Genomic DNA, 15,877 nt, shown 5'->3' with positions numbered 1-15,877 from the left:
GGAATAACTTAATCTATCTCAATTAATCATGCCAAAACTGCATCACTTTGTCCATTCAGGTTTCAACACAGTATTTACTTTAATCACAGTAGCACCTAGCACACACTGTCATCTCACGTGCTGACATTGTGAACACCTGTATTTTGAAGAGAGTGCCTAAAGAATCAAATGCATTAGAAGCAGCCAAGTCATGGAAGTGTCAGTGAACCATTCAAAAGATTTCTCATACTGAAAAGTCAAGAGCAAGTAGACAGTGATATCCCACGTGGCATACAGTTCTCACTCTCTAAAAGCAGTAGGACACCTGTTACAACACTGCTCAGCTCCGATTTATTGTTCTGCAGACAGAAAAAGGATTTTAAACACTGACTAAATCTTAACAATGCCTGAAAAGAAGGCATTGTATCACTACAGTGATCACTGTCATAGAATCCCAAAATCATTAAGGCTGGAAAAGGCCTCTGAGGTCCCCAAGTTCAACCTTTGGCAGATCACCACCTCATCAACTAGCCCACAGCACTAGGTGAGATTTCCTGTTGTTTCTTGAGCCCTTCTAGGGATGGTGAATCTGTCACCTCCCTGGGCCGTTCATTCTGTAATAAATACTATCGACCAAATTCGATAAATCAAAATTTTGGAATTTTATTGAGAGACAAAATGACAGTCTCGGACAGCCACAATTAAAGGGACAGCGTCGAGCCCGGGATCGGCGCTGGGTGAACGCGGCAACACACTTAGCCAGTATGTCACCCCCCAAGTTCACATTTCTGGCTTGGAGCAGTCTCTTTTTATACACTGGATCGCTGAGAGAAACTCGGGACTCCGAGGTTCCTCCTTCTGAGGCAGCTTCATTAGACATTCATGTTCCAGTTCTGGGGATCTGAATAGAGTTGGTCGAGAAGATAATGCCTCTAATTGTTGTGTCTAGGTGTGGTGTGGAGATGTTAATTTCGGGAGGAGACGGATGAGATATCGATCTGATGTAATGATCTCCCTTTTCCGTTGTCTTTGTTCTCCCTTTAACGATTCTCGGCAGAGTATTCTCGTGTCCCCTTTTCGGGTAATTCCTATCATAGTTTTCTGGTGTCCCTCCTGTGTCTTTTCTGGCAAAAGAAATTCCTGCACCCCTCTCTGTGCAGCTTTCGTCTTAGTTAACTCTTGGTATACTGGATTAGAAACAAAACTTGTATTTACAGGGGTTGAATTACATCTTACATCTTTATAACAGAATTAACTTTAGGACATATATCACAATTCCAATATTTAACAACCCTTTCAATGAAGAAATTCTTCCTGCTGTCCAGCCTAAGCCTCCCCTGGAACAGCTTCAGGCTACATCTCCTGGCCTATCTGTCCTATGTCACCACAGCATTGCTTCCAAATTTAGAGACTGTGCAAGGAACTTGCCGAAAAAAGCCATCCCAACCCAGGTGTCCCGTAGGTGTGTGCTTTGAACTCCAACTCCAGCAGTTACAGCCCCACGCTGCTAAGTTATATGCTGAATCAATATCTTAATTTAAGGGTCAATATTAATGTTCAGGACAGCTGGACACTGCTCTTGATTCTGTTACCACACTAAGATCTTCACATCCCCATCTTCTTTGATATCTTACCAGGCAGGACTGAACACAGAGTTTATGTACAGTTAAAAAAACCCAAAAAAACCCATAAGAGACAACAAACCTGTGACCACATCAGTTGTTGCTGTATTTACCTTAATTTTTCTGTAATGTTTTTCTCATGTGTGATATATGTCCTAAAGTTAATTCATGTTAAAAAAAAATATAAAATGTAATGCAATCTCTATAAGTCTTTGTTTTAATCCCATATGTTAAGAGTTAACTCTGAGAAAAGTAGCTCGGAAAAGGTACAGGAATTTCTCTTGCCTGAAAGACATGGGAGGGACACGAAATAAAAATGATTGGAATTACCAGAAAGGGAGACACAAAAATGCCTCTGCCGGGAAACGTTAGAAGAGAACAATGACAACGGAAAAAGGGGATGAGAGCCCGGAGAACCAGATGATTACATCAGATCGATATCTAGACCGTCTCCTCCTGAAATTAATATCTCCACACCACACCTGGACCCAACCATTAACGGCATTGTCCTCCCCCTCCACCCTATTCAAACTCTTAGAACTGGAACATGAATGTTTAATGAAGATGCCTCGGAGAAAGGACCGTTAGAAATCCCGAGTTTCTCTTAGCGATCCAGTGTATAAAAAGAGACTGCTGCAAGCCAAAGATGTGAACTTGGGGGATAACAGACTGGCAGAGTGTGTTATCATTGTTCACCCGGCGCCGATCCCGGGCTCAACGCTGTCCTTTTAATTGTGGCTGTCCGAGACTGTCATTCTGTCTCTCAATAAAATTCCAAATTTTGATTTATCGAATTTGGTCGATCTTATTTATTACATCATGCATGGCATCCATATTAATACAAACTGTCTTCCCTCCACTGATGCTTCATCTGATATTCAGTCATTGATTTTTGATATTTGTCCACCTGGAAAGACACCAAAAAAGAGAAATCACTGTACTTCAGGCAGCTGTTTAGTGACCCCATCAGTTCAAGGTTCAGTAAGCCAGGATCGTGTCTAAATATATTTCAGCTGATTCCATCTTGTCTAGATAATGACACTTCCCAATTCTCTTCCAGAATATAAAACATGGGAACAGCAAGGATCAATTCTAAATTATGTGACTGTACATGACAACTTCTTAAGCTTCTGCTCTGTGGACTGTTCCTACATATGGATAATTATCTTTATGATTTCAAAGGGCATGACTAGCTGAACGAGCTGGTTTTTTTCCAAGGAAATCCAGTCAGTCTTCTTGCTACTGGAGGGCTACTACCTCTCAGATGGAAATTGATTTCTAGTTATGGATCTGGAAATCGTGCCATGCTGCTAGGCACAGAGGAGAATAACAACCAGAGTTCAGACACTTAGGAAATCCACAGTTTCCCAGGATTTTAACAAGGAACAGCATCTGTCCTATTTTTACCATTCTGATCCTCAGGTTTCCCCTGCTGAGGATTTCCTTAGATTTGAAAGCTCCTGACCCTCGGCTAATTTCCCCAACCCTTTCCCTAAGGGTTTTTTCTTTCATTCACACTGTGATCTCTTTCCAGCTACAGAGTTAGAAACCATCATCCTTTCTGAGCATTGGCAATACATCTTCGATAGAAATTACTCTCCTGTATATTCAGTAATATAATTTGAAAAAGAGTACCAGGAAGGTGCAAATTGTAGTAGCAACAACTGATTATGTCAAACCTTAAGAACATTTTCTGCATCTCAATGATTTGGGAAAGTAACCAGCCCATGAAGAAAAGAATTAAAATTCCAGAGAGCTGCACCTGCATCCCAAATGCTTTAAAGAAAGAGAATCAGAAAATTAATACTCCTAACAAATAATCAGGTCTGGGAACCAGGAACTTAGTTATAAAACAATCCTTCACTGCTCATAGATCAAAAGCTGGATAAAACATAGGGAAATGGCCACAAGTACACAAGAGCAGTGCGTGTACCTTCCAATAAGCGCCTCAGTTCTAGCTGTGTAGGGAATGAGCTGGCTGTTCCTCATTAGCCAAGAAATCAGGACTCGTGGCACACCAGCAGATAGGGTCAGTCAAATCTCTCCCTCTCTTTCTCTCCAGTTTCAGACATCAGGACAAAATCTTCTCCTGCTGCTCTGCATGGCTAAACAGAGTGAGGGCTCCAGCCCAGTGCACTGAAATGTTTTTGAGCCCGTAGTCCACGGACTGCCGGTGGTTCATAAAACAACAGAAGGTGGACTATGAAATGCTCGCTACATCAGCCCCTGTTCCAAGTGCACATTGTCATACACACAAGCAAAGAAAAAAGCAAAACCAGGCATAAATAAAGATAAGAAAATGTTCCAACTTCTGCTTAATATTTTCTTAGTTAAAAGGAAATGCTGTGGCAAAGCTGCAAACACAGATGTTTTCCAGAAGGTAGGCTAGTCTATAGATTAAAAAAACAACTCCAAAACCAAGAAAATGTACAAGACAGAGTTTCCCTTAAAGGCCCCTGGGGTTCAGGGCTGTCAAGTCTATAAAAAACAACTTTCTCTTCAGTAGAGCAGAAAAGGAAGCATTGTAGAAGCAGCCTTCTCTTGAATTCTGTGTTAGCCTGCGCTCACACATCCCTGTTTGTGATGCGCAGAAATAGAGCCTGTGCTGTTGCCACTGAAACCCAGAGATGTTATTCTCAATGAACTCAGAATCTGGATTTTATAAAATTAATTCTTGTACAAATCAAAAAATATGACTTAAGCACTGATTGAAATAGACAGATTGTTTTTCTCCCTCAGCTCAATTCCTATAAGACCAAGTTGTTCCAACTAATTTCCTGACAGGCAGCTATCCAGATCACAAACAAAACTCAAAATCAACACCGGCATTCTCACCAAAAATATCAGCAGAGATCCAGAGAGCAGAGCAAGTTTGCAGGCCATCCCAAATACAGTCCAACATGAATGCAGTCCCAAAATACAAAAATAGGATATTCAAGGGGAAAAGTAAAATATTTAATATCTCTGCATGTGTGTCCCTTACTCCTCTAAAAGCTTCTGGTTCCAAAGCACCACTCACTGCCTTTAGTGGCAGCAGGTGGAGGGGGGTACCTGAATTAGTGGCTGGTGGTTGTTAGGACTTTTCATGTACTCTCTGGAAGGGATTTTAACTGTGTGTCTGGTCTTCAATTGCTCAGTTTCTGAAAGGAAACCTTTATTCTTGACAAGCTCCAAGGTCCCTGGATGTAGAGCCATTTGGAAACCCTTATTTTTTTTCAGGAAATATAAAAAAGACACAAAGTTTAGTTTCTTCAATCATTTCTTGCAGGACACTTACCTATTCCTATCTTATTTACATAGTTCATATTTAATTACAGTTAATAAGCAAACAAGGGGGAAAACACCCGAGATAACCCATAGACGGGACCCCTGAGTGCCACTAAAATGTGCAGGAACAGGAAAACTGATATGAGATGAACTCTGAAAGGGTTTTTATGAAAAGGCTGAGGTGCCCCTCCTCTCCCTGACACACAGAATCCAAAACACAGGTCAATAGGAGCATCTGTTCTTTGCATTCCAGAAGCTGAAATCTGTCACAGGAAGAGCCCAGGGTACTTTAACCATCAAAATGGCTCTTTTCTGTTACTTATAAAGTAGTAGAAGTGAGGATTTTGAAAACAGAGGGTGAGCTATATCCCAAAATCTATATTTAGATCATATAAGATGTAAATTTCAGGTTACAGATTCAAAAACATCAGAAAGGTTGGATTGGTAGTTTCAAAAGACATTGTGGTCATGGAGGAAGTATTTTCATGCAGGACAGCAGAGGCCCGGGCTTTGAAAAGCTGCAAATCCTCTAGGCCTCTATGAAGAAGATGAACGTACCATCCCAGCAGGTTCTCTTGAAGAAGAAACCTCTCTGCGTGTCCTTCAGGAGCTCAGCTCCTGTCCTTCTCCTTTCCTGGGGCTCTGCTCTTTGCCACAGCAAGAAGGCAGCACCTGGAGGACGCGAATCCAACTCACACTCAGCACCTTGTTTCCAAGTTGCTACAGCTTCACACCCCTGGAATTCAGCAGAAATAGGTTTTTATAATGCCTTCCCCCACGGCAGCTGCAGAGACACAGCAGTCTGGCTCTGGAAAGTCCAGCAGTGATACTCCTGGATTGTTTACCTCGACTTCTTAGTTCATTATTTTCATGTAAGCACTGTTCTAGCACTTCACATACCTTCAAGGGAGCTGTTAACTTCAGCAGGGAAAACTTCCCACTCTACAAGACTGCAGGTCCACAAATCTGTCTATCTTTTCTGTTTTCTACAGAGGAAATGCTCTTTCCTGTACCTCAGAACATGGGTAACAACAGGGAAACAAAGCAAAGCAACAAACACATTTACTACCTTCACTGTTATGCAAGGTAATTCTCCTGAATATTCAACTTCAATACCGCAATGATTTCCTTTTGAATGAAAGCCACTCAAACATATACATACACACACACACACACACACATATAGACCTATCAGGGAAGTCGTATAGAAAATGTTAGGTGAATAATTTTTTTAGCTTGTTGGTTTTTTTTTTCTAGTGGCTGCTGATATCTCATGTATTTTCTTTAATTTCCAAACTCCATGAGTTAAAAGGAATAAAACCACATTTTTTAAAGCAGTGGTTGGTCTGTTTTTGCCTTTACCTTATTATAACTGGATATATGAAGACAGAAGCCACTGCAATATTGGGAAAGTGTGCCGGTTTTGAAGTGCCATGCTCTGGATATGCAGACTGCTAACCTTGTTTAGCACTATATTAGCTGCCTTTTTTTGAGAGTCCTACCAGGAAATTCTCTATAAACAGAGATAATCCTGGAGAGAAGTTTGCAACAGTTGATGCCAAAAAATAAGCCTGCAAAAGAACTTGTTATTCCCTTAAAAAAATATATATACTATACAGTCTTAAAATAAACCCTGATTTAATACCAGCAACTTAAATTATGAGCAGCTTCAGCAACAGGTGTCTGCCTGCAGTCATCTTCTGTGTGGAATGTAATAAAAAAAAGGCAATAAATAAAATTACCTTCTCAATTTTAGAGTCTTAGAACTCCAGATTTCAAAAATGCACTTCTTCACTCTCTGAGAGAAAAAATACAAGGCATTGTTTTCCACTGCCCTCTTCATGAGCGGATTACCCTGCCTGACTTCCCTCTCCCATGGAGGCATCCTGGCCAACAGGTTACTAAACCCCTTTAGACAGGGCAGTCCCAAGCCCTTGGCTCTATCCTCACTCCTCCACAGGAGGGAGAGCCCAGGGCTGCCCAGTGTGGTTCTTCAGCTGGTTTAAATTAACACTTCAGGAAGAGAGCACACATCAAAGCCAGGCTGGATGGGGCTCTGTGCAACCTGCTCTAGAGAATGGTGTCCCTGAACACAGCAGGTGGATTGAAACCAGATGATCTTTAATGTCCCTTCTAACCCAAACCACTCTGTGATTCTATGATTTGCACCACTTTGGTCATGTTGGTATGATGGAGGGGTGGTGGAGGCAGCTTCAAAGAGGGGATTGTCATCTAATTCTCTGGTTAAGCCATTCTCATCAAATTTCTGGGCACTCCAGGTGAGTAAATAGGAATTATTTATATGTTATAGTTTGCTTCTACACTTTCAGGTTGTGGTAGACACATCTTTGGATTTGGAGCATCTTTTTTTTTTTTCTAGAAATGTCCAGGGTTGAGCAGGACTGCCACACTTCAAGTACAGGTGCAATTTCTCAAGTTGAAAATGGTGTTTCCCTGATGCCTAAGTGTGCCTGCCACACAAGAGGAAGAATACCCACTGTTAATCATAGTCTTTGATTTACAAGTGCAGCCTCCTTCTCTCTAATGGATCTAAATTAACACATTAGAATTCCACCCCCCTCCCCCCACTGAAATAAAAGTAGCTCAAAATTCCAAACAAAAGAAAACATGACAGAACATTCTTCTACTTGTACTTCATAACAATGTCATACTTTGAGTTGAAGTCAACTATACCAAATCACACACATAAGGAACTTAATTCCAGGTATAAACAGTATGGGCGATGAAAAAAACTAGATATGTATTTAGTAAGGAAAAATCTCTACATTGCTGATGCACCCTGTCTTATGATGGTACCTTACTGCCAGCAAGGAAAAGTGTGGGTGTTCCCCTGAAAAAACCCAACCACAAACCCAAACACAACACCCACACCAAAATCATGTGTTTGTCCTGTAGCACTGATTGCACAAGATGGCTCCATGCTTTGTCAAACTGTATTTATTCCCTTGTACTGCCTTTCAAAAATTAATTGAATAACCCTCAGGTTTCAAGTGCTTTAATCACGTTATACTTAACCATTCTCCTTTCTATTCCAAATCCTGTCTTTTGCAAACATCCTTGTCAAAACCTCTGCCTCTTATTTTTGTGCAATATAGACAACACATCCAAAAAGTGCCATCATGCCCTACTGAAACCCGGAATCCAAACCACAACAAATTTAGTGAACTGACTGCATCAGTCAATATACAATGACCAATATCTGCTTCCCAGGCTGTTAATGTTCGTGTGCTTGGACAGAATCAGCTTTGTCCAGATTGTGGCTGTTACTTTCTGTAGTAGAGATCTCCTACGTTATTTTACTCACCTCCCAGAAGCCAAACACATGATGGTTTTCTATTTCCAGTGAGCTCTTTATGTCTAGGTAAGCTGTGGCCATCTCCCATTTGTCACAGAGCACGCAGGAAAGTGGCAAATGCTCAGGGTGGAGGCATGACAGAACAGAATATTTTCCCTTACCTTCCTAAACTTGGCTGTGGTCTCAGAGCCTGCACTGAGGCAGGTTCACTGACTACCTTGACAGCAAATGTTCTGCATAAGCCACAAACCTCTTCCTAACCCTCTCCAGACATTTCCTTGGAAGTAAAAAAGCATTTCACTTGAGAGCTGTTGTGGATTTTTACACATCACAGCCAGCTACCAATCACTGTATTTTGGGTTACACTGGAAACAGTCAGCAAACACAGCTAGAAAGTGTTATCTTAAATTCCTGATGGGACAAATAGATGCAAAAACGACAAAGGTGATAGATCTAGTGGCATTGATATTTTTATCTCAACTCTTTCCAAGGTTATTAGGACACCTATCAACTCTATGGACAAAATGGAGATTTTCAGAAGCTGAGAATGGAAGCTAATTCCTGTTAAGAAGCAGGAGACCAAAGCATTCATTAGGTCACTGATATTTGACCAAATAAAGGTCAGGTGTCACAGCCAAGGCCAGAGTGGGAAGTCATCTACATATTCCCATTTGACTTTGAGAAGGATTACCTTGTCCTTAAACAAACAAGTTATTTCTTTAGAGGAGACAACTGAAACTAAATGAGCTTTTGCTGTGGAAATAAGAATTGAAGTTGACTGAAGGCTTCAAAATCAGTTATACTTAGATAGCAGTGGTTTTAGAGAAATAACAAAAAGAAAACGCTGCTTGTACATCTGCCAGCATTTCCCTAAACCGCAAACCCGATTGTAGGTCTCTAAAATGCTCCATAAAATAAGGCACAAATAAAAGCTTCTGTCTCTCTGGACATTGCTGTAAATAACAGCAGCAGCAGGCTGGAATCAGCTCATAACCATCCTGATCCTTGCATTAGCAAGGTCATCCACGTTATTCCTTCCTGCCCTGCTTCTCTGGTGTAAATCTATTCAGATATTCCCTATTTAGTTAAATCCAAGGCGGGGTTATTAAATGTAATCCTGAAGAAAGATACTAATATAATATTATTAGGATATATTATATTAGGATTATACATTATACATGTAAAAATCCTAATATAATCCTCCACAAGGTATTAACACACTGCTTTAAATTACCCAAATTCTTAGCAATCATTAGCCAGCTAATCCATGCTTTGCTGGGTACGTAAATGGTGGGCAGTGCCCATCTCTCAGGTGGATCCTCTTCCCACACTGCTTGAAACCTTTACTAGAAACACACTGATTTTGAAACGTGAAAATTTTCCTTTACACCTGAAAATTTAAATGTAGCACAACACACTGTTAGTTACACGTTCTGTGGGAAACCCAAATGAAGATTGGGTTTTTTCAATTTTTTTGGTAGAATTAAGAGTAGGAATTTTCGTCCCGCTGGGAGAGAAAATTTGAGTAGTGTGATCCTAATGGACCATATGGAACTCCATGTCCATACTACAGCTTTCACACAGCACAGGAAAATGGATCAGATCAATCCATACAGCATTAAACTGATACCTTTCAAAGCCAAACTGTCCCTCTTGGAATGAAGGCTCAGATTCTTTATAAAAATACATGTTTGATTAATAGTTGGTGTGGGTCATTTCATAGCATGAAAAGGCAAAGCTCTTACAGAATTTCTGCTCAAAATTGGGAGTAAAATCTTCCTCTTCCCTTAATGCACATTAATCTACAAAATTACAGCATGCCTCAAACACTTATGCACAATCAAAAGAATGTAGCTAATTTCTTAGAGTACTTCTTGATTTTCTCCTGTTCCTTTACTAGGGGAATGTAAAACTCAAAATACTTGTTTCTGCAACCATTTTAACACCCTATTTATAGGGTGAAACAGAAAAATAAACCTAACATTTGGACTCCTTCATAAACTGCACAACAGTCTGGTTACTACTATTTTGATTTAATTACTCCTATTTATGCTGCAAACCACCAGCGGTGAAAATTATGAATCACATAACTGATTAGTAAACTCAGAATTGGCACAAATTCTAGCATACAAGCTAAGCATTTATTTGTGTGTTCAGACTAGTAAAAAAACAAGAAAACCAAAACACTCCAACCTTTCCCCTCTTGTCTTGAATTTTGAAGTGATTGCAAATCAACCCAGATTTCAGCAGTAAATCATTTTTGTGTACTGTATTCCTGTCACCATACAGACAATAGCTGAAAGAGGCACCATGCAAAGAATATTCTCAGATTGACAGTATTTTTTTAAGCCTGGGTTATCTCAAGAAAAAAAAGGCAGTATCAAACTAAAAGTTTATATTGTAATATCAAATAAAGCCCTGCACATTAAAATTGGAGTTCTGGATTTCACGTGAGATGTATATCATGGGAAACACTACTCAAACTGCTGGAGAAAAAAAAAAAAAAAAAGTCTACGTGTTTCCAGGACAACTCAAATTCTTGAAAAATTCTTGTCTTGCTAGCACTTGTCCTTGCTAGAAATTTCTGCTAAATTAATTACTATGCAGGAAGCAAATTTTTTTCACCTTCTCTAGTGCATATTTTACCCTTAATGCACTGCTACTGGTGACTCGATATCACTGTTCTCTTTGCATTAGGGTTCCTTTCCCAGTCCAGTCACGCTGACAGGGAGCTTTTTATACACAGATTTTGAAAATTTTATTTAATTATTTGGCCAGGCATGGTTTTGGGCTTCAAATACCGTGCCAAACATCTTAAGTAAGCTGAGTAACACCTAAACATCATTTTCTCATACACATGCAGTAAGAATTATTCTTACTGACTTATACTGTAGATCACAAGATTTCTGTCACCTCAACTTCACTTCTTTTTGCCACACGGAGGCTTTAAAACATACATTCTGAGTAAGATGCTAAATTGGCTGTATGTTGCATACTTCTCTGCCCTTAAATAACATTCTTTCTGTCTAAAGAATATTCTAAAGAACTCTTCTCAAGACTTACATACTCCAAACAGCAAAACCGTGAGATTTTTGCTGAGTATCTTCTCCCTAAGTGTCAAATACAGCATATCATGTGCTGGGAGGGGAAGACTGAGAAGGAAGAAAATAATTATGCTGTGCAGCTTGGAAGGCTGCTAGGTGTCACAGCTAAGGATTTTTTAGACTCATAAGAAAAGTTGCTCAGCCTTGTACTCTCAGATAATTTTGTGAGGTGTCTTTTCCTGTGTCTCATACTGCTGCATAATCTTCTTCTATCTGTAGAGCTGAGGCAATGCCCTTCTACCTCCTTGTGAAATATTCTGGTAAGGGCAGAGTTGCCTGCATTGAAAAGTGAATTTCCTTGCTAATTCAGTAGCAATGACCTTATGACCTTCCAGAAAGCCAGAAAAAAAGAAAGGACTGCAAACATAAGACACGTCTGGGGCACCATTGGAGGGACAGACAGCAGAAGAAAGAAGGATGGAATGGCCAGCACTGTGTTGCACCCCTAAAAAATTAAGATTGTAGTTTATTTCATAGACTCACACAAGAGAAGCTCCATTCACTCCCACACAAACACAGAGGACTCTGCATTTCAAGCTCTAGTTTTGCTAGGGAAGAAACCCCAAAGAAAAGGCTGCCTCCTGTCTATTCCTATCAACATTTTATCCCAAATCACCGAGTTCAGTGCTCTTTTCAGGTGCTAGAAATGTGGCCAGGTCAGTCTGCCCAGCCTGCATGCAGCACACATAAATGCTGCCCTGACAAGTTTCCTCTCTTTATCAAATGTAAAGAATACAATTTAAACCTGTGGCAGGAGATACAGGAAAGCCCTAAGGCTGGAAATGGCTCAACTGAACTGTATCAAAAAGTTCACAATCCAATTTCAAAAAAATATCCAGAGGCCAAAAGGTGCAAATAGACAGCACAAGGAGCCATCACCTGTTTTTAAGTAATGATTGGAACACGAAGGCAGCTTCTCCCACTGAAAATAATGCTGTCATGTATAAAAAAAATCTCCAAATTCAAAGGTTTTGTAGCACACCAAGCCAGTGAAAGTTGTTCCTGTTCAAGTGTGTGGTCCTCCTGCATAAAATCAACAGCATTGTGTTAATTATAACTTTTGAAGAGAAATAGACAGATAAAACCTGCAACCTTTAACCCCACAGAGCCTACTTCGACATTTCTAGCATCCTGGAAAAAAAAAAATTAAGAGTCCCCAAAAGACCATAAGCTTATGAACAGTATGAGTTGCATTTTGTCACAGATTAAGAGACTGCATATTATAGAATCACACTTGCTCAAGAGGAGAGGGGTCATTATCGTGGAATTTTTTTGTCATGAACATAAACGTCAGCACAGTACTGATGTTTTTGCGTGGTGTAAACTCCTGATCAACTCCATTCACACCCAAAGACTCAATAAGTTAGAGTCCTTACAAATCTTAGCAAGAATGAGTATTCTCAGGAAAAAAAAAATACATTAAAAAAAAATCAGTAGTTTTTATGAGGGCTGGTCTTCATATGGCAAAATTAATGCCTTCATAAGTTGCAAGACAAACAGGACACAATCACTGAATGCCCAGGCACATATACTTCCACTGGACACAAACCTTCTGGGTGCCACTTCCTCTCCAAATATCTAAGAGCCAGAGATGAAAGAGAAGATGGTTTTGTAAAAGACAGGAAGGTAACAGAGAACTGAGTCAGAGTAGGAAGACAGACTCTGCTTTCCCTCATTCTGAGGAGTGGCAGGGATGACTTTGTAACCCATCCTGGAGATTCCCTCTCACTCCTATCCTGAAGTGCAGTACCACAGTCCCAGACCAGCTGTAACCACTGTGTTAGCACAGAAAGAGGACAGAAGTACTTGAGAAAAGCTCCTTGAGACTTCAAGAAATTGTGTGTGTGATTTCTTCACACTCGAGGAGCTGCTGCCTCTTGAGGGAAGACAATTACACACTTCCTCACCTGGCAGTCTTCAGGATGAGCTGGGGGTTAGGCAAGCAGCACTGGCCAGGAGAGCTAATTAGACTCAGTTCCCACATCAGGAAGGCTGCAGACAAGAAAGTTCCAGTGTGGAGCACTGTCAGGGCAGTCACCTCAGATGCTCCTCAATGCTGACCTGCTCCAGCAAGTCACCTCTAGTGCACTTGTTCGCTGCTGCTTTGAGCTGTTCCTGTGATTTTCTGTCCTTGGCAGTCAGATTTTTTTTTTTTTTCTTTTTTTTTCAGAGCTGGCCTTTTACCAAATTCCTCTGTATTCACTGCAGGCTATCTTGCTCTGGCTCCCTGACAGAATCACCCGCAGGTGATATCTTTGTGTTGCACTCCTATGCCGAATTCTGTTCCTGTTATGATATTCCTGTTATTTCTGCCTAATGCACAGGTTTATGTTGTGCCTTTTAGCCATAAATCCATGCCCACATGAGGCCATCAAATTATCAAGATATTTCCTTTGCAAAGAAACTGAAGCCCAGTTAAGATCTTGGTAAGAAAATATTGCTTAAAAAAAAGAAGAAAACAATAGAAAACCCACATTAAATAATGTCACATAAAGAGCAAACAGCCAATAGAGTTTCCCCCTCCAAAAGAGAAAAAAAATAAACCAAAGATGAACCTAGGTAACTTTATAATGGAATTAGCCTTAAATGTGCTCCATAAATAATTCTTCACACAATTCCATACTAGTCACAGCCTACCATTCCCAGCCCTCTTGCCTCCTCATCTGTGATTCTGCTTCCCATTTCCTTACTGATAGATGCTCCAACAAAAATTATTCATCAACAAAAGTAAGTTTCACTTAGCAACAGTTTCCAGGTGAGATGTGCCATCCAAACCCACTGCAGAGGCATTTCTTTGACTGAAACAAAGGAACATCAAACCTATTAAAACACTTAATACAAAATCTGTTCAAAATACAGCAATCTTTTTCTATCCTAGCAACTACCACCCTCTTAGAAAAAATATTTACTAGGAAGACAGGCAGAAAAATAAATTTGCATTGCAGCAGGCAAGAGAATACTTTTACTGGACAGCATTTGTCAGACAACCCGGGGAAAAATACAGCTGTGTAAGGAAGCTGCAGCTCAGAGAGAAAAATTTCAGCTAAGCCTTGAAACAGGAGCAGAGAACAATAAAAAGTTCCCAGAGGAGCCCACACTACCTGACTGCTTCCCAGAATTCCCATACAAACACAGGACAAATGTTCAAAATGGCAAAATGGAAGGAGAAGAGGGAAACAAAACCAGTGGAACTGATGGAAACAGCTAGAGGGGGAAATGATGAATTCATGACCAAAGGGTTGGCAAGAAGAAACAAAGATCTTTACATATTAATATGAGACTGGTGTGTGGGATGATATGTGCCTTTTTTACCAGTCAGCTTTTGCATTTTTTTCTCTTCTGATCAAACAGACCTAACATCCTGAGCTCCAGTACTATAATATTACAGCATATACGATAAAAGATGGAGGTATAATCATTGCTTGCAAACACAGTCAGGTAAAACTGACTGAATGTCAAGTAAAGATTTTGTGGTTGTTTTTAAAAACAGTTGTGACAAAGCAAAAATGTCACTGCAATGACCACAGCAGAGCTCATGCAAGCACGAGAACCTCCTTACAGTACTGTTTATGGTTAGAATACCACTGAAAGCCAAATTATTGGGTGTGATGAGGACCATTATTGCTGTTCATCCAGCCCTGCACTGCTGCAGGACCCCAAACAGGGTTGGGATTACACATAAACCTGGGTAATACTGTAAACACCAGATACCCTTCATCACCCATCGAAGGCTTCATTAGAGGTGCATAACTCTAAAGGGCAGGCAGACCATTAAGAATTCACCATAGGAACACAAGCCACAGTTCACATCTACCTTAGCCACAGGCATCTCTTCTCCTGCCTCTTCCACACCCATTTCCCTTCTTTCCAGTGGTACTCGTCCCTTGTACTCTTCCAAGAAAAAAAATCTTTATTTCTTTCAGGAAGAACTCTGTTTCAGGAGGAACTCCACTTTGAGGCTGGATTGGAGGAAGGCCCCAGTGAAACTGAATGTCACAGATTCTCAAGCACATTTCTATCAGCTAAAGGACGCAACAGCATCCACTATGTAAAGGTTTGGAACACCCAGCTATCAGAATGTGATGTTTCCATTTAATCTGTGGTAAATTATTGTATTAGCCAAAGCTGACCATCACACATTGTGCTCACAGAAGAGAAAGGAACCCAGAACTGCAGACAGACTATGCTAGGGTGAATTCCCTCATTTCCCCATGTGCACATTAAACCGTTACCTTCCTCCTGCTGGAATTGCTGTTATTTCTCCAGCACATGCAAATACCAAATCTGTCCTAATGAAAACACTTTAAAATGAAATCATAGGAATATCTAGCTCTTCAGTGTTCCCAGACTTGGAGGCGTTAAGATCAGACTCTTTACCTAAACTATTAAAAATTACAGGAAGACACCAATTAACAAACACTAAGGCAGTAATTTGATAACTTTTTTCTCAGTTCCTCCTGTTAAATGTCCAACAGATGACCCCCAAATTTTCTCTTTCTAAGCAAAAACCTTTTCTTAGGTCATTTGAATATAAAAAGAAAGCACTTTACATGTTTGGTTGCAAAAACGACAGACTTTTAGGGTCTTTA

The 15,877-nt window shown here is 40.3% G+C and overlaps 1 protein-coding gene across 2 annotated transcripts in view; it reads right to left on the bottom strand.

The window, feature by feature from the left end:
• Nucleotides 1-15,877, bottom strand: part of POU1F1 (POU class 1 homeobox 1) — a 148,020-nt gene that overhangs the window by 29,118 nt on the left and 103,025 nt on the right. For both annotated transcript variants that reach the window (XR_009207591.1, XM_058419518.1), the window contains exons 3-4: nucleotides 12,168-12,311; nucleotides 5,427-5,604 (exon numbers count right to left, since the gene is read on the bottom strand). The gene's annotated coding sequence lies outside the window, so the exon portion shown is untranslated. The remainder of the gene's footprint in view (nucleotides 1-5,426; nucleotides 5,605-12,167; nucleotides 12,312-15,877) is intronic.

Source organism: Hirundo rustica, chromosome 2 (assembly GCF_015227805.2).
Source record: "Hirundo rustica isolate bHirRus1 chromosome 2, bHirRus1.pri.v3, whole genome shotgun sequence".
Lineage (NCBI taxonomy): Eukaryota > Metazoa > Chordata > Aves > Passeriformes > Hirundinidae > Hirundo > Hirundo rustica.
This window is presented reverse-complemented; position numbering and strand designations above follow the sequence as displayed.